This window comes from Marmota marmota, unplaced genomic scaffold (genome assembly GCF_001458135.2).
Source record: "Marmota marmota marmota unplaced genomic scaffold, marMar, whole genome shotgun sequence".
NCBI lineage: Eukaryota > Metazoa > Chordata > Mammalia > Rodentia > Sciuridae > Marmota > Marmota marmota.
In genome coordinates this window covers 50,082-69,182 of record NW_026000020.1, presented here as the reverse complement: position 1 = coordinate 69,182, position 19,101 = coordinate 50,082, and the positions used below count along the sequence as shown (strand labels likewise).

General features: G+C 36.4%; 1 long non-coding RNA gene across 1 annotated transcript; it reads right to left on the bottom strand.

The window, feature by feature from the left end:
* Nucleotides 1-6,398: 6,398 nt before the first annotated feature.
* Nucleotides 6,399-17,173, bottom strand: LOC125618868. Its single transcript, XR_007350250.1, has 3 exons — nucleotides 16,990-17,173; nucleotides 7,019-7,095; nucleotides 6,399-6,581 (listed from the first exon to the last, which is right to left on the bottom strand). It is a non-coding gene; the product is annotated as an uncharacterized LOC125618868 (long non-coding RNA).
* Between the last annotated feature and the right edge of the window lie 1,928 nt (nucleotides 17,174-19,101).

Here is a 19,101-nt window from a genome sequence, read left to right as displayed (position 1 = left end):
GATAGTTACACAATATCATACCAGTTTTACCCATGTTTGTGCATTACTTTCATGTGACTTTTTGCAGGAAGTGATGTATTATATATCCTATTGGTTCTATTTCTTTGGAGAAGCCTGTGTAATACAGATAGCACCACTTACCTGTTAGAATGAGTAAGTTTCAAAAAACTTAACACCAAAAAACAAACCAAAACAACAACAACAAAACAACCCCACAAATAACCCAATCAATAAATGAGCCAAGGAAATGAACAAAACATAAACATAGTCTTACTGTATAATTCAACAATGGTGACCTTAAGTAGTTAGACTGCTTTGAAACTTGTATTCAAACAAAACACAGTAATATGTATAGTAGCTCTATTCATAACATTCAGATTCCTTAAGCAATCAGGACATACTTGAATAGGTGAAATGAATAACCAATCTGGGGTACATCTACATGATGTAATACTGCTACTCAATAGGAACGAACTTTCAAGACATCCAAAGACATAGATGAATTTCAAGTGAAAGAAGCCAGTCTGAAGATACCATAGTCATCTTAAAAAAGGCAAAACTATAGAGGTGGTAAACAGATAATTGTCTGTTAGTGGTTTGTAAGGGTTGTGTTATAGGGGAATAGGGTGATAGAAGTAGGTTCAGCGGGTCAGGTGGAAGCAGACCTCCTATGGTTGGTAGAATCATGCTGAGTATTGTAAACAAGGCTTGGTGTGCCCTACCAGCATGAATAAGAAGGCTGCTTCTCTTTTAGACATGTCTACTTCCATGTGGTTCTCTCAGGGCCAGTTTTGAAATGGGCGTTTACCAATAATTTGTCTTTTCTTAGGACCAAGTAGAGAACCATCCTCAGGCACAGGCCCAGCTCTTTGTCAGGAAGGGGTGTACTCAACAGATCAGGACAGTTGGTCTTTGGTGTTCAGTTTTGCATTTTCAGGGACACCAAGTGCCAGTGTTTCATTGTCGGTTTTCAGTTTTATTCTTTCATCTTGATTCCCTGCTATTCAATGGGTCTTTGTAAATGTTTTATAGAAGGACAAAGTGGTGGAGGGGACACTTTTCTCACCTGAAAGTGGCCCTTTGCACTGAAGCATTGCCGTCAAGGCAGGAGATAGATTGTCTATAGGGAGGAGAATGGGGCCTCAACATCCAAGATTTAAATTCTAGGCTAAAACTTGTTTGGTTTTTTTTGGGGGGGCGGCTGGGGAGGGGGCACTTCCTCAGTGAAAGATCCCACTCATGCTTGGATGCCTATTCATTCTGTTGTTGTCCCCAGTTTCCTTGACTACCCTAACATTAGTTAAACCCAAAGAATTGTTCCAACCCAAGAAATTCTTTTTTTTTTCTTTTCTAGGTTCACTGCTAATTTTATCTTTTTAAAAATTATTTATTTATTTTTTATTTATGTATGATGGCAGGATGTATTACAATTCTTATTAAACATATAGAACACAATTTTTCATATCTCTGGTTGTATGCACACTATATTCACACCAATTTGTGCCTTCATACCTGTACTTTGGATAATAATGATCATCACATTCCACCATCATTAATAACTCCATGCCCCCTCTCTTTCCCTTCAACCCCTCTGCCATATCTAGAGTTCATATATTCCTCCCATGCTCCTGCTCCGTATCCCACTATGAATCAACCTTTCATCAAACATTCAGAATTTGTTTTTGGGGGGATTGGCTAACTTCATGTAGCATTATCTTCTCTAACTCCATCCATTTACCTGCAAATGCCATGATTTTATTCTCTTTTATTGCTGAGTCATATTCCATTGTGTATATATACCACATTTTTTTATGCATTCATCTATTGAAGGGCATCTAGGTTGGTTCCACAGTTTAGCTATTGTGAATTTTGCTGCTATAAACATTGATGTGACTGCGTCTCTATAGTATGCTGTTTTTAAGTCTTTGGGGCACAGACCAAGGAGAGGAACAGCTGGGTCAAATGGTGGTTCTATTCCCAATTTTCCAAGGAATCTCCATACTGCTTTCCATATTGACTGCACCAATTCAGTCCCACCAGCAGTGTATGAGTGTACCATTTTCCCCACATCCTCACCAACACTTATTGTTGTTTGTCTTCATAATAGTTGCCATTCTGACTGGAGTGAGATAAAAATCTTAGAGTGGTTTTGATTTGCATTTCTCTAATTGATAGTGATGATGAACATTTTTTCATGTGTTTGTTGATTGATTGCAAATCATCTTCTGTGAAGTGTCTCTTCAGGTTCTTGGCCCATTTATTGATTGGGTTATTTGTTCTTTTGTTTCTTTTGCTGAAAAGAAACTTTTTAGTTTGAGTCCATCCCTTTTATTGATTCTTGATTTTAATTCTTGTGCCACAGGAATCTTATTAAGGAAATTGGGGCCTAATCCCACATGATGGAGATTAGGGCCCACTTTTTCTTCTATTGGTCACAGGGTCTCTGATTTTATTCCTAAGTCCTTGATCCATTTTGAGTTGAGTTCTGTGCATGGTGAGAGATAGGGTTTTAATTTCATTTTGTTGCATATGGATTTCCAGTACCATTTGTTGACTGTCTTTTCTCCAATACATGTTCTTGGCACCTTTGTCTAATATCAGATAGTTGTGGTTTTGTGGGTTAGTCTCTGTGTCCTCTATTGTGTACCATTGGTCTACCAGTCTGTTTTGGTGCCAATACCATGTCATTTTTGTTACTATTGTGCTGTAGAATAGTTTGAGGTCTGGTATAGTGATGCCATCTGCTTCATTCTTCTTGCTAAGTGTTGCTTTAGCTATTCTGGGTCTCTTATTTTTCCAGATGAATTTAATGACTGCTTTTTCTATTTCTATGAGGAATGCCATTGGGATTTTGATTGGAATTGCATTAAATCTGTATAGTGCCTTTGGTAGTATGGTCATTTTGATAATATTAATTCTGCCTATCCAAGAGCAAGGTAGATCTTTCCATCTTCTAAGGTCTTCTTTGATTTATTTACTTAGGGTTCTGTAATTTTTATTGTATAGATCTTTTACTTCTTTCATTAAGTTGATTCCCAAGTATTTTATTTTTTTGGATGCTATTGTAAATGGGGTAGTTTCCCTCATTTCCCTTTCAGAGGATTTGTCACTGATATACAGAAATGCCCTTGATTTATGGGTGTTGATTTTATATCCTTCTACTTTGCTGAATTCATTTACTAGTTTTAGCAGTGTTCTGGTGGAGCTTTCTGGGTCTTATAAGTATAGAATCATATCATCAGCAAATAGTACTAATTTAAGTTCTTCTTTTCCTATATGCATCTCTTTAGTGTCTTTGGTCTAATTGCTCTGGCCAGTGTTTCAAGAACTGTGTTAAATAAAAGTGGTGAAAGAGGACATCCCTGTCTTATTCCAGTTTTTAGAGGGAATGCTTTCAACTTTTTTAAAATTTAGAATGTTGTTAGCCTTGGGCTTAGCATAGATAGCCTTTATGATGTTGATATGTTCTTGTTATCCCTAGTTTTTTTAGTGTTTTGAACATGAAAGGCTGCTGTATTTTGTCAAATGCTTTTTTTTTTGCATCTATTGAGATGATTATATGATTCTTATCTTTGAGTCTATTTATGAGATGAATTACATTTATTGATTTCTGTATGTTGAACCAACCTTGCATTTCTGAAATGAATCCCACTTGATCATGGTGCACAATCTTTTTGATTATTTTTTTATTCAATTTTCCAGGATTTTATTGAAAATTTTTGCATCTATGTTCATTAGAGACATTGGTCTAAAGTTTTCTTTCTTTTATGTGTCTTTGCCTGGTTTTGGAATCAGGGTGATATTGACCTCATAGAATGAGCTTTGAAGTGCTCCCTCTTTTTCTATTTTCTGAATAAGTTGAAGAGTATTGGTATTAGTTTTTCTTTAAAGGTCTTGTAGAACTTGGCTGTGTATACATCTGGTCCTCTTACACTGGGGCTCTCCGGTGGGTGGTGCCCTGGTCACATTGTGCACCTGTGTTAGGCAGCTATTGTGTTGGGTTACCGCCACTGGGGAGAGGGGGAGATTGCAAACCTGGTACATGGCCACTGGAGATCTGATCTGGGAGCTGCCCCCACCTAATATGGTGAGAATGTTCAGCCAAGATGGAGGCAGTCTGCTTTCAGCACTGGGGTGTCTGGTGGGGTGAGGGGAGCCAGGTGATGGTATTGTGCTGTGGGTTGGTAGCAGCTGAGTGACCTGCATGGGTGCAAAACAAAGTCTTGGAGATCTGCAGGTGTGATGATAGGTGATTCTGCTAAGGTGCTTGCAAGCCCTGTGTGGCTAGATCTTTGGACTTTGGGTGTTGGAGGCAGGGGTCCTGCTTGAATTCTTGGCATCCTGCTCAAACTCTGAGGCCCAGAGCCCTGCGTGGGGTCACAGTGCTGGTGATTTCTGCAGAGAGCAGCTATATAGGGGTCTTCTAACACTCTCAGAGATGCAGTGTTCTGACTAGGTGAGATATGGATCACAGACAGAGTGACACAGAATGCTGCCTCTCTCTGGCCCGCCATCTTTAACCCAGACTTTTATTTTTGTACTGGGGATTATAATCAGAGACACTCTACCACTGAGCCACATCCCAGCCTTATTTTGTATTTTATTTAGAGACAGTGCCTCACCAAGTTGCTTACTGCCTTGCTTTTGCTGAGCCTGGTTTTGAACTCACAATCCTCCTGCCTCAGCTTCCTGAGCTGTTGGGATTACAGGCATATGCCACCCCAACTGGCAGCAGTGACCTCTTGGAAACTTAAAAGTGGATGGGTGGTTCCTGATTTGGTTACCAGGAGGCTCTCTAAGATGATTTTGGCCAGGTGATTACAGAGAAAGTCAATTATAGTGTGAAGGAAAATTACAAGCTGTCTAAATAATTAACAAGCCATTTAATAATTAATGTGACCTGAAGATATTCCCTCAAATGAGTAGCAAATATTTCAATACTCATTAACTATTTTGAGTATAAACTGTTGAAGGTTTTGTAACAGGATTTGGGCAGTAATTGTTATCATTCAAAATGCGTGTGCAATTTGATCAAGTGATTTTACTTCTAGATATTTTATTTACAATCACGTTCTCTAATGTATGTAAAGGCTCTCTTGCATATTTAGTGCTGCAACATTTGGACTTAAATATCTTACACAGTATAATTAAACAGTTAAGTACACTATGGAACATACATTTGTTATACAAACTGAAGTTAATCTGTATGTGCTGTGGTGGAGATATTCTGAATATAGTTTATGTTTAAAAAGCCAACTATTAAATATGTTTGTGGTATAACACATGTTAAAATATCTACACAATGTACCATAATATATAGTGCATGCATAAATCAGTAAATATATTTATTTAATTCTTACATACTTATAAAATCATCAGCAAATACTCTAATCATTTATGTTAAAACCTGCATAAAATCAATAGCATTCAAGTAAGGAAAGCCAAAAGTCCAAAGAAAAAATGGTCTAAAGTAGAAAGTGTGGTGAAAAATGATGAAACCCCTCTGTATAAATCCAAAATGTGAAATTTGAAGATATCTTTATAATTTGTGACATGGGATTTAGCAAGGAAGGCCAATGTTATCAGGATATATGTATAATCTTGGGTAATGCCCTTAATCTCTTGACCCTAAATTTCTTAAAAGTGAAATATTTTGGCTTTGCACTAAGCACATCTACACATTTTGTAGCATTTATTAGGATTTATACTACACAGTGACAACTGAAACACTGGCAGACATGTTCTTCTTAGTTCCTCCATAAGCCCATAACAGAATATTGCATGTGTTTTTATAAAATGCTTTAAAAATGTCCTACTTTTTCTTAGTAACTAATTGTCAAAGAAGTCAGTCTAAAATTGCTGGAGTCTGGTGAGTGCTTTCAGAAGACTGAGGAAACTCAGATAAGTGGCAGACCTCTTTTTCCCACTCTGCTTTTCTGGAATGAGTCATTCATTTGCCATATCATAATAATTTCCTTTCACTCCAATACAGAAATACCTGCAATGCCTCCCTCCTGCCCTCTACTTTGCATACCAGTCCCTTCTGGCTGTGAGATTCCTCTAAGGAGCAAGAATCTACAAATAGGGAGATTTGAAGAAGTTTTTTTTTTTTTTAATTTTAAGAGAAATCCTTTTTAGGTTGAATTTTTTTGAAGCATAAAGTTTAATATTATATGCTGTCCCAGTAGCTGGGACTACAAGTGAACAGAAAAGATATAGCACACTAAGTGCCCTAATTAATTCAGTCATCCCTAGTGAAGGGGAATCTCAATTTTCAAGGTGACAGAGCCAAAGACCAGGCCTGTGGTGCAACTTCTCATACTTAAAGAAAACCTGTTGCTCCCCAGGGATTTCCCCACATAGGTGCAAAAAGCCATCACTTTGTAAGAGTCACTCCTAGTAATGAAATAAAATGGTTCCCTTGTATTTTAACTCATTTTTTATTGAGCTGAAATTCACATAACACAAAACTAATCATTTAAAAGTAAACACTCAGTAGCATTTAGTCTATCCACAGTAATGTTGATGGGGCCCAAGTCAGATGTTGGTGGGATCTTTACTAACTGGATTCAGTCACGTGCCTGCATTAGAAATAAGAACAAGTGATAGAGAGAGAAAACCCAAATTTAATCACAATTTGACCAAAACTGGGAAGATAGCTACAGAAATGTTATAATTTATTGGAACAAAAGCCAAGAAATAAACATATGCAGATTTGGCTAGGCTGTGCGAGATATGTTATAGTTACCATTTTATTGGATGTCAACCCAAGCCCAGGGGGGCAGCTTCTCAATATCCATTCTCAGATAAAGAAGCTGGAGTAGAAAAACTACAGGTTATCAAGAAATGGGGAAGGAAAAAATAATTGGAGGATTATTATTTTCAGAGTAATACTGTTATACAACCATCAGTTCTACCTCAGTATAAAACATTTTCATCACTTCCAAAAGGAGACCCCCTGTACTTGTTAAGAAGACATTCCTTATCTATCTGTCCCCATCCCATTACAACCACTGACCTTTTTCCTTTAGTTGTTATAAGGAGGGTGAGTCTTCACTTTCTTGAAAGATATGGCCTCTGTGAGCAATCCTTAGTCTGTGAAGAAAGAAGTGGTCAGATTGTGAACCCTACCTGCAGTTGGGTGTGTAGACCAGAGGCTTCAGATGCATCTCCAATTGGCCATTGTGGCATTGTAAGATATGTATTTGGTCTTTGTTTGTCTTTCTTGGCATAGTACTTCTAAAATCCTTACATTCTTCAAAGTTATAGTATCCTATCATGTTAGAGTCTGTAAACAAGTCAAGATGGTGCCTGGCATTTTGCCAGAGGGAGTGGTTTGTGAAGTAACGCCAGTGAGCCATTAAGTGTGGAGATTCCTTATTGGTTGACTGCTGTATCTAGTTTACGTTAATTAAGATAAGCTGTGTGGAATGTATATATACCCCTCCTGTCCTACAATAAACGGCTCCCACTCCTGCTGTATCAATCTATGCCAAGTTCCTGGCCCCCCCCCCCCCCCCCGTTATTTTGCTGCAGCTGGACTGCGGCACTATCATATGCTAATAAGTTGACTGGTGGCTGGGGCTCCTACGTAGTTTCTGGATGGGGACTGGTCATCAGAATGACCAAGGTAGAATTAGGGGGTTGAGATTTTTAGCCTGACTTCCCAGCCTCTGGGAAGTGAAGAGGGGCTGAAATGTAAGTTTAACACCAATGACCAAGGATTAAATCAGTCATGTATATGCAGTGACGCATGCATAAATCAGAAAAGTTTAGGATTCCAGAAAGCCTCTGGATAGATGGGCATGTGCGGGAAGAGTAGCACACTGGAGAGAGTATAGGAGCTCTATATCCCTTCTTACTGGACTCATCTTATGCATTTCTTTTCCTGGATCCTCTGTAATATCTTACATAATAAACAAGTAACTGTGTTTTATTATGAATGTGAGATGCTTAAGCAAATTAACTAAACCCCAGGAAGGGGTTATAGGAACTTTGATTTATTACCAGTTGTTCAGAAGCAACTGGGGTCTGTACTAAAGTTGAGTGGGCAGGCTTGGTGACTGAACACCCACCAAGGAGATTGGACACACTCTCTAAGTAGAATCAAATCAGAGAACACCTGCTAGTGTCCACTACTGCAGAATTACTTGCTGGTGGGAGAAAATCTGGACAAATGTGAATCATTTAGTCACAGAAACCTTCTGTGTTGATTGTGATGTAACAAAAAAACTAGAAAGTTTTTTTTTGTCTCAACACAGACCCTCAGGAGTTGTGGAGAGACTGTTGATCTGGGAGTGCAGTAGCATCCGAAATTGGGGAAATCATGATTTGAATGTGCCCCAAATTTAATATATTGGAAATGTAATCACCAAAGTAATATCTTAGTGGTATTTGGAAGTGAGTCTTTTGGGAAATAATTAGGAATAAAAGAGATCATAAAGGTGGGACACTAAGGATCAATATAGAGGCTTTATTAAAGAAGAAGAGAGACCTGAACCGGCATATATATTCTAACTCACTATCTAATGCTCTGCATTAATTCAGGACTCTACAGAATCCACATCCATGAGAAGGCCATTACCAGATGTGGTCCCTCAAATGTGAACCTTCAAATCTGTGAGTGGAATTACCCAGTCTGTAGTATTCAGTTATAGCAACAGCAGCAGACAAAGATGTCATGTCATGCTTGATGGTGTATTGGATGTCTCAGTGTCACACATAGGTTTTTAATACCAGAGCACATCACTTGATTATTATCAATAAAATAGCACTTGTTGGAACCCTGAATAATGATGTTTGCATCTTGGCCAAGTCTGACAGAGAGAGAGAGAGAGAGAGAGAGAGAGAGAGAGAGAATAAGAGGGCACACAGGCGAGTGCAAGAGCACTCAGAGACAAATGAATAAACTTTGGGTTTGTCACTTGCAGTTGTCAATATTTGGTGCAGCTTGAAAAGTATTTTAAAATACACAATTGAGGTAGTTAAAGAGGATGTGTGTGCAGACATTGCTGAGTAAAGGGGAAAGGCTTCAACAAAGAAGGGAGCTCCTTGTTACTTGTCAAACTCTTTTCTGTTTTCCCTCTTTGGCACTCACTCAACCTCCATGTTGTCCATCACACTCCATCTCATTTTCCTACAGGTACTACATGGCAGCACCATGGACATTCTTGTCAATGATGGAACCCAGTGCTTTGTAATGATGTCATTAATCCAGGACCATGGTACATCTCCATGAGGAGGGGGCTTTTCCATCCAAAGTTGACCATTGAGGAGGGAGAATTCATTGATGAGTTTGAAGTTATCTTAACAACAGATGCACAGCTTAGGAACACCTTATTTTTTGTTTGATTTTATCTTTTTTAAAAAATAATTAATCAATTAATTATAAATAGGTATATATGACAGCAGAATGCAATTTGATTCATTGTTCACAACTGCAACACAACTTTACATTTACATTTTACAACTTTACATTTCTATGCACACCATATGTGCAGTCATACACCTATCCAGAGTAATGATATCTGTCTCATTCTACCATCTTTACTGCCCCCATTCACCCTCCCTCCCTTTTGTCAAGTCAAAGTTTCTCCATTTTTCCCATGCTTCCCTCCTCCCCATAATGGATCAGTGTCCTTTTATCAGAGAGTACATATGGCCTTTTGTTTTTTGGGGGGACTGGCTTACTTCACTTAGCATAATATTCTCCAACTTCATCCATTTGCCTGTAAATGCCATTATTTTATTCTCTTTTAATGCTGAATAATATTCCACTGTGTATATATACCACAGTTTCTTTATCCATTGGTCTATTGAAGGGCATCTAGGTTGCTTCCACAGTTAGCTATTGTGAATTGAACTGCTATGAACATTGATGTGTGGCTGCATTACTATAGTATGCTGATTTTAAGTCCTTTGAGTATAGATGAAGGAGTAGAATAACTGAGTCAAATGGTGGTACCATTCCAAGTTTTCTAAGGAATCTCCATACTGCTTTCTAGATTGGTTGCACCAATTTGTAGTCCCACCAGCAATGTATGAGTGTACCTTTCCTTCCACATCCCAGCCAACATTTACTGTAATCTGTATTCTTGATAACTGCCATTTTGACTGGTGTGAGATGAAATCTTAGAGTAGTTTTGATTTGCATTTCTCTAGTTGCTAGAGATTTTGAACATTTTAAAATATATTTCATATATATTCAAATGTATACCTTTTTCTGAGAAGTGTTTATTCAGCTCCTTAGCCCATTTATTGATTGGGTTGTTTGTTTTTTTGAGTTCTTCATATATCCTGGAGATTAGTGCTCTATCTGACGTGTGTGTGGCAAAAATTTTCTCCCCAAATGTAGGCTCTATGATCATATCATTGATTGTTTCTTTTGCTGAGAAGAAGTTTTTAGTTTGAGTCCATCCAATTTATTCATTCTTGATTTTATTTCTTGTACTACAGGAATCTTGTTAAGGAAGTCAGGGCCTAAATCTGACATGATGAAGAATTGGGTCTACTTTTTCCCTCTGTTAGATGCAGGGTCTCTGGTTTAATTCCTACATCCTTGATCCACTTTGAGTTTTGTGCATGGTGAGAGGGGTTTATTTTATTTTGCTGCACATGGATTTCCAGTTCTTCCAGCACCATTTGTTTTTTTTTTCTTTTTCTATAAGGAATGACATTAGGGTTTTAATTGGAATCACATTGAATCTGTATAGTGCTTTGGGTAACATGGCCATTTTGACAATATTAATTTTGTATATCCAAGAACAAAGAGATATTTCCATCTTCTAAGGTCTTCTTCAATCTCTTTCTTTAATGTTCTGTAGTTTTATTGTAGAGGTCTTTCACCTCTTTTGTTAAGTTGATTCCTCATTTCCCTTGGGTGATTTGATTCCTCATTTCCCTTTCTGAGGATTTTTATGGATGTTGATTTTATAACCTGCTACATTTCTGAATTCATATATTAGTTCTAGAAGTTTTCTGGTGGAACTTTTAGGGTCTTCCAGGTATAGAATCATATCATCAGGAAATAGTGCCAATTTTAGTTATTCTTTTCCTATATTTCTCCCTTTAATCTATTTCATCTGTCTAATTGCTCTGGCCAGTGTTTCAAGAACTTTGTTAAATACAAGGGGTGAAAGAGGACATCCCTATCTTATTCCAATTTTTAGAGGAAATGCTTTCAACTTTTTTTTTAAATTTAGAATGTTGGCTTTGGGCTTAGCATAGATAGCCATTATGTTGATGATATGTTCCTGCTATCCCTAGTTTTTCTAGTGTTTTGAACATGAAGGGCTGCTGTATTTTGTCAAATGCTTTTTTTTTGCATCTATTGAGATGATTATATGATTCTTGTCTTTGAGTCTATTCATGAGATGAGTTACATTTATTGATTTCTGTATGTTGAACCAACCTTGCATCCCTGGGATGAAACCTACTTGATCATGGTGCAAGATCTTTTTGGTATGTTTTCTTATTTGATTTGCCAGAATTTTATTGAGAATTTTTGCATCTATATTCATTAGACATACTGGTCTAAAGTTTTACTTTTTTTGATGTATCTTTGCCTGGTTTTGGAATCAGAGTGATACTGTCCTCATAGAATGAGTTTGGAAGTGTTGCCTCTTTTTGTATATCCTAAAACAAATTGGAGAGTGTTGGTTGTTGAGAGCCACAGCCGAGTCAGCATTGCCAGAAGGAGTGGTTGAGAGGTGACAGCCATTAAGATAATTGCTGTGACTGGATGATGCTGGATTGAAACAGACTGTGTATTGAGTTGTATATAGACCCCTGCTGTCCAGCAATAGGGCGGCTCTGGCAATAGGGAGGCTCCTGCTGCCTCAGGCGCCTGCTACTTGGGAGTTCCCGTTGAGTTCTTGCAGGGGGTCCCCATGAGTTCTCGTGGAGCCGGAGCCCTGGTGAAGCGCGGGTGGAGTGCGGGTGAGGGTTCGGGCAATAAAGTAGTTCCTGTTTGAACCTACAAGTGCCTCTTGGCGGCTCGGTTATTTTGTGCCCAGCCAGACTGTGGCAGTTGGTATTAGTTCTTTTTTAAAGGTCTTGTAGAACACGCCAATGTATCTGTCCAGTCCTGGCCTTTTCTTGATTGGTAAACTTTTGATGGCATCTGCTATTTCATCACTTGAAATTGATCTGTTTAAATTTTGCATATTATCCTGATTCAATTTGGGCAAATTTTATGACTCTAGAAATTTGTCGATGCCTTTAATATTTTCTATTTTAGTGGAGTAAAGGTTTTCAACATAATTTCTAATTATCTTCTGTATTTCTGTAGTGTCTGTTGTGATATTTCCTTTTTTATATGTATTTTAGTGATTTTTTTCTCTCCTTCTCTTCGTTGGCATGGCTATGGGTCTGTCAGTTTTATTTATTTTTTTCAAAGAACCAACTTTTTGTTCTGTCATTTTTTTTTCAATTGTTTCTTTTGTTTCAATTTCATTGATTTCAGCTCTGATTTTAATTATTTTCTGTCTTCTGCTGCTTTTGGTGTTGGTTTGTTTTTGTTTTTCTAGGTCTTTGAGATGTAGTGTTAAGTCACTTATTTTTTGACTTTTTCTTCTTTTAAGGAATGAACTCCATGCAATGAACTTTCCTCTTAGAATTGCTTTCATAGTGTCCCAGAAATTTCAATATGTTGTATCTGTGTTCTCATTCACCTCTAAAGACTTTTTTATCTCCTCCTTGATGTCTTCTGTAACCCATTGTTCATTCAGTAGCATATTATTTAGTCTCCATGTATTGGAGTGGATTTTATTTCTTCTTTTATCATTGATTTCTAATTTCATTCTATTATGGTCTGAGAAAATGCAGGGTAAAATCTCTACTTTTATAATTGCTTAGAGTTGCTTTGTGGCATAGTATATGGTCTATTTTAGAGAAGAATCCATGTGTTGCTGAGAAGAAAGTATATTCTCTCATTGAAGGCTGGAATATTCTATAGATGTCAGTTAAGTCTAAGTTATTGATTGTATTATTGAATTCTATAGTTTCTTTGTTCAGCTTTTGTTTGGAAGATCTATCTAGTGATGAAAGAGGAATGTTAAAGTCACCCAAAATTATTGTGTTGTGGTCTATTTTGACTCTTGAACTTGAGAAGAGTTTGTTTGATGAACATAGCTGTTCCATTGTTTGGGGCATATATATTTATAATTGTTAAGACTTGTTGGTGTATGGTTCCCTTGAGAAGTATGTAGTGTCCTTCTTTATCCTTTTTGATTGGCTTTTAGTTTGAATTCTACTTTCTTTGATATGAGGATGGAAACCCCTGCTTGTTTCTGCAAACAATGTGAGAGGTATGATTTTACCCAACCCTTCATCTTCAGTCTGTGAATGTCTTTTTCTATGAGATGAGTCTCTTGGAAGCAGCATATTGTTGGGTATTTTTTTTGATCCAGTCTGCTAGTCTATGTCTTTTGATTGGTGAGTTTAGGCCATTAACATTCAGGGTTAATATTGAGACATGATTTGTATTCCCAGCCATTTTTGTTTATTATTGGTATTTAATGTGACTCGGTTTCTCTTCTGCTTAGATTTTCCTTAGGTGTAATCCCTCCCTCTGCTGATTTTCATCATTGTTTTTCATTTCCTCTTCTTAGAATACTTTGCTGAGGATGTTCTGTAGTGCAGGCTTTCTAGATGTAAATTCTTTTAACTTTGGTTTATCATGGAAGGTTTTTATTTCATCATCAAGTCTAAAACTTAGTTTTGCTGGATATAAGATTCTTGGTTGGCATCCTTTTTTTTTTCAGAGCTTGGTATATTGTTCCACGATCTCCTGGCTTTGAGGGTCTGGGTTGAAAAATCTGCTGAGATACAAATTGGTCTCCCTCTATATGTGATCTGATTCCTCTATTTTGCAGGTTTTAAGATTCTGTCCTTATTCTGTATTCTACACATTTTGATTATAATGTGCCTTGGTGTAGATCTGTTGTAATTTTGTACATTTGGTTTCCTGTAAGCCTCTTGTATTTTGTTTTCCAATTCATTCTTCATGCTTGCGAAATTTTCTGATATTATTTCATTGAGGAGATTGTGCATTCCTTAGATATAAAATTCTGTGCCTTCCTCTATCCCAATAACTCTTAGATTTGGTCTTTTGATGCTGTCCCATAATTCTTGTATGTTCTGTTCATGGTTTCTAACTCTCTTCTCTGTGTAGTCAAATTTATTTTCTAGATTGTAAACTTTGTCTTCATTATCCGATGTTCTTTCTTCCAAGTGATCTAGTCTGTTGGTTATGCTTTCTATTAAATTTTTTTATTTGATTTATTGTATTCTTCATTTCAAGGATTTCTGACTGTTTTTTTTCAGGGTCTCTATTTCTCTCTTGAAGTAATCTTTTGCAACCTGTATTTGCTCGTTTAGGTCATTTTTAAATTCACAGATCATTTTATTTATGAAACTCCTGAACTCCTTCTCTGACATTTCATCAACTTTGCTGTCCATAGGTTCTGTTATTACAGTGTTCTGGTTTGTTTGGGGCATTTTCCTCCCTTGTGTTTTCATGTTATCTATGTGTCTGTCTGTCTTGCCGTGTGGATCTGAGATCTTACAGTTTCTTACCTATATTCTTGTAGTACTCTCTCAGATTGTTTTTACCTCACCTTGATGTTGGGCTTTCAGACCCTGCTGGTGACCCTCAATGGGTGCTACTGCATTCTGGATCTGGGACCTGTGTAAGTTGAAGTGGGTAGATCTGGGCCACTGGGGTTGACATCCCATGGTAGTCTGCTGGTCAGAGGACATAGCCCTGCACCAGAGGCTAGGCTCTGGTGAGTGTCTGCCCCATTTGAAAAGGGGTGGACCCAACTAACTGTGCACCTGAGCCCCACAGAGGCTGAGGTGAGTGTATCTGGGCTGCTGGGCTTGACCTCCTGCACCTGACTTTTCTTTCTTTTAATGAATGAACTCCATGCAATAAACTTTTCTCTTAGCACTGTTCTCAGTGTCCTAGAGATTCAGGAACACCTTTTGAGACTCCTATTTTTTCTCCTGTTATTGCATTGGTGCTGTCTTCTGAATTTTAGGCATCCATTCTCAATGAATAAGATGACTTTCTAGGCTTAGTTAATTGACATAGGCATTATTTCTATAATATTCATTATTAAAGTTGTGAAAATTTCAATCCTATAGAAAACTCAAGTAAAAGCCACTTTCTGTACGTTGTCCTCAATATTTTAAGAGGTTTTTTTTTTTTTCAAAAGCAAGAGACACAATCTCAATTTATTAAGAATGTGAATTGTTTTTCATTAGAGTCTCTCAGAGGTTTGGGATTGCTCTCTGGGTTTTATATTGTAATGAAATAAGAAATAAGGGGAGAATAAGATGGGAATTGAGAGAAAAGTTGTATTTCTTATTGCTCTATGACTTGGGATTTCAGCAGTGGGAATACCTCTTCTCTGTAAGGTGGATGAATTAGGAATTTCACTGAAACTCAAAATTTGTCAGTTAGAGTATCCAAGAGATTTAGAAATCTGGATACATTAAATGAAAAAAAAAAAAAAGAAAACTATGGAGCCAAGCCAGTAGTTGCAGCAGCAGCACACCCCCCAAAATGGAGCATCTATGTACATCAAACAAAATCTTCTCAATTTCAAGAATAATGCTGGGTGACTTTAACATGCTTCTCTCATCACTGGATAGATCATCCAAACAAAAACAAATAAAGAAGGTACAGTACAAACAATGCAATTAATAATTAAGACTTAACAGACATATATAGAATATTTCATCCCTCAAAGACTAAATATAATTTTTTTTCAGCAGCATATGAAACATTTTCTAAAATAGATGATATTTTAGGCCATAAAGCAAATCTTAGCAGACAAAAATAGATTCTATCAGACCAAATGAAATGAAATTAGAAATTAATGATAAGATAAAAATAGAAACTACTCTAACATATGGAGACTAAATAACACACTTTTGAATGATGAATGGAGAGCAAGAAATAAGGGTGAAAAATAAGAAAATACTTAGAGGTAAATGAGAATAGTTATACAACATATCAAAATCTCTGGGATACAATAAAGGCATTTCTCAGAGGAAAGTTTTCAGCATTGTGCCCATTCATTAAAAGAATAAAAAATCACCAAATAAATAATCTAATATTACATTTTAAGGACTTAGAAAAAGAAGAGCAAATTAATACTAAAAGTAGTAGAAAAAGGAAATAATTAAAAGCAGAATAAAAGTCAACAAAATTGAGATTAAAAAGAATTAAAAAAATCAATAGAAAAAAGTTGTTTTGGAAAGAAAAAAAAATTGATAAATCCTTAGCCAAACAAACCAAAAGAAAGAGGGAAAAACTTGTAATTAAACTCTGTGATGGAAAAGGAAATATCAACACAGACACTACATAAATACAGAGGATTATCAGAAAATACTTTGAAAATTTATAGTTAAATGAGCTAGAAAATCTTGAAGACATCAACAAATTCCTAGAGACATATGACAGATAAATTTTAGGTAATGAAATTGAAGAAGCCACCAAGCGCCTACAAGCAAAGAAAAGCCCATGACCAGATGGATTTTAAGAAAGTCCTCCTAGACCTTTAAAGAAAACTAATACCAATTCTCCTCAAATTATTCTGTGAAAAAGAAGTAGAGGAAAGTCTTCCAACATCATTCTATGAAGCCAGTTCTCCCCGATATCAAAACCACACAAAGACACATCAGGGAAATAAAACTTTAGACCAATGTCCCTGATGAACATAGATATAAAAATTCGTAATACAATACTGGCAAATCATGTAAACACATTTACAAAAGATAGTGCCTCATGATCAAGTGGGTTTTATCTAAGGGATGTGAGGCCAGTTCAATATATGGAAATTGAAAATATAATTCATCATATAAATAGACTTAAAGACAAGAATCACATGATGTCTCAATAGATGCCAAAAAGCATTTGACAAAATACAGCATTTATTCATGTTTAAAACACTATAAAAACTAGGAATGGAAGGAACATACCTCAACATTGTAAAAGCTATATATGACAAACCCAAGGCCAACAGGAACAAGACAAGAATACTGACTTTCACCACTTCTACCCAACACAGTCCTTGACATCCTCCAGAGAAATTCTGAAAAATAAAGAAATTAAGGGATACAAATAGAAAAAAAAGAAGAACTTAAACTACCTCTGTTTGCCAATGACATGATCCTCTATTTAGAAGACCCAGAAACCTTCTAGAACTCATGATCAAATTTAGCAAAGTGAGAGTATACAAAATTAACACTCATAAATAAATTGTGTTCCTATACTCCCAGTGATGAATCAACTGAAAGAGAAATTAGGAATACTATCTCATTTACAGTAGTCTCCAAAAGTGAAATACTTGGGAACCAATCTAACAAATGAGGTAAAGAACAACTAACAATGAAAACTACAGAACACTAAATAATGACATTGAAGAAGAACATAGAAGATGGAAAGACCTCCCATATTCTTATATAGGCAGAATTAATATTGTCAAAATGGCCATACAACCAAAAGTACTATACAGATTCAATGCAATTCCAATCAGAATTCCAATGACATTATTTATAGAAGTGGAAAAAAACAGTCACAAATTCATTTGGAAAGATAAGAGGCCCAGAATAGCCAAAGCAATCCTTAGCAAAGAAATAAAAGAGGAAGGCATCATAATGCCAGACATTAAATTATACTACAGAGCTAAAGTAACAAAAAGAGCATGGTATTGGCACCAAAACAGGCAAGAAGACAAATGCAATAGAATAGAAAGCACAGAGACAAACCCACATAAATACAGTAATCTCATACTAGATAATGATATCCCAAACAGACATTGAAGAAAAGATAGCTTATTCAGCAAATGGTTCTGTAAAAACTAGAAGTCCATATGTAGTAGAACTATGTCATGCTTATCTTAAATATCAAGATAGAGTAAACAGTGAAAGACTGTTTTGGCTTTAAACCAGATTTCAGGTTGTTTTTGTCCCTAGCTTGTTGAATGATTATGAGAGAAAATCAGAGATATGGAAGAAAGATAAGAGCATGTTTTGCTTTGAGTTTAGGAAATGACTGCATTTCATCTATGTGACAGAGAAGATCAATTTCAAATAGAAGTTCATCTCAGTTGAACTTAGAATGAAATTTAACCCTCTCACCCTGTACAAAACAACTCAAAGTGGATCAAAGACCTATGAATTAGACCAGAAACTGTGAATTTATTAGAAGAAAATGTAGGCCCAACACTCCAACATATCAGCTCAAGAACTGACTTTCTTATCAAGACTTCTTCTCCACAGTAAAGGAAATAAGAGCATGAAGAGAGAGAGAGAGAGAGAGAGAGAGAGAGTTTACAGAATGGGAGAAAAATCTTTACCACTTGCTCCTCAGATGTTAATTTTCAGACTATATAAAGAACTCAAAAAACTTAAGATAAAAAACAATAAATAACTCAATCAATAAATGAGAAAAGAAATTAAACAGTTCCTAAAAGAAGAAACATGAGGGCTGGGATTTTGGCTCAGTGGTAGAGTGTTCGCCTAGCATGGGTTTGATCCTCAGCATCACATAAATGTAAAATAAGATATTGTGTCCATGTAAAACTTAAAAATAAATATTAAAAAAGAAGAAACATGAACAGTTACAAATATATGAAAAAATTTCAATATCTCTAGCAATTAGAGAAATGCAAATTAAAATTTTACCTAGATTTCATCTCACTCCAGCAATTATAAAGAACACAAGGAACAACAAATATTGGTGAGAATGTGGGGGGAAAGGGTACAGTCATACATTGTTGGTGGGACTGCAAGGGTACAACTCCTTAGAAAGTGGTAGGGAGAGACCTCATAAATCTATGAATGGACCACCACTTGACTCTGTTATTCCACTCCTCAGTATATATCCTAAGGAGTTAAAATCATCATACTGCAGTGATGCAGATATATCAATATTTATAGCAGCATAATTCACAAGAGCTAAGATACAGAACCAAACTAAATGCCCATCAACAGATGAATGTATAAAGAAAATGTGGTTTATATACACAATGGAATATTAGTTAGAAATAAAGAAGAATGACTTTATGACATTTGCTGGTAAATGGGTGG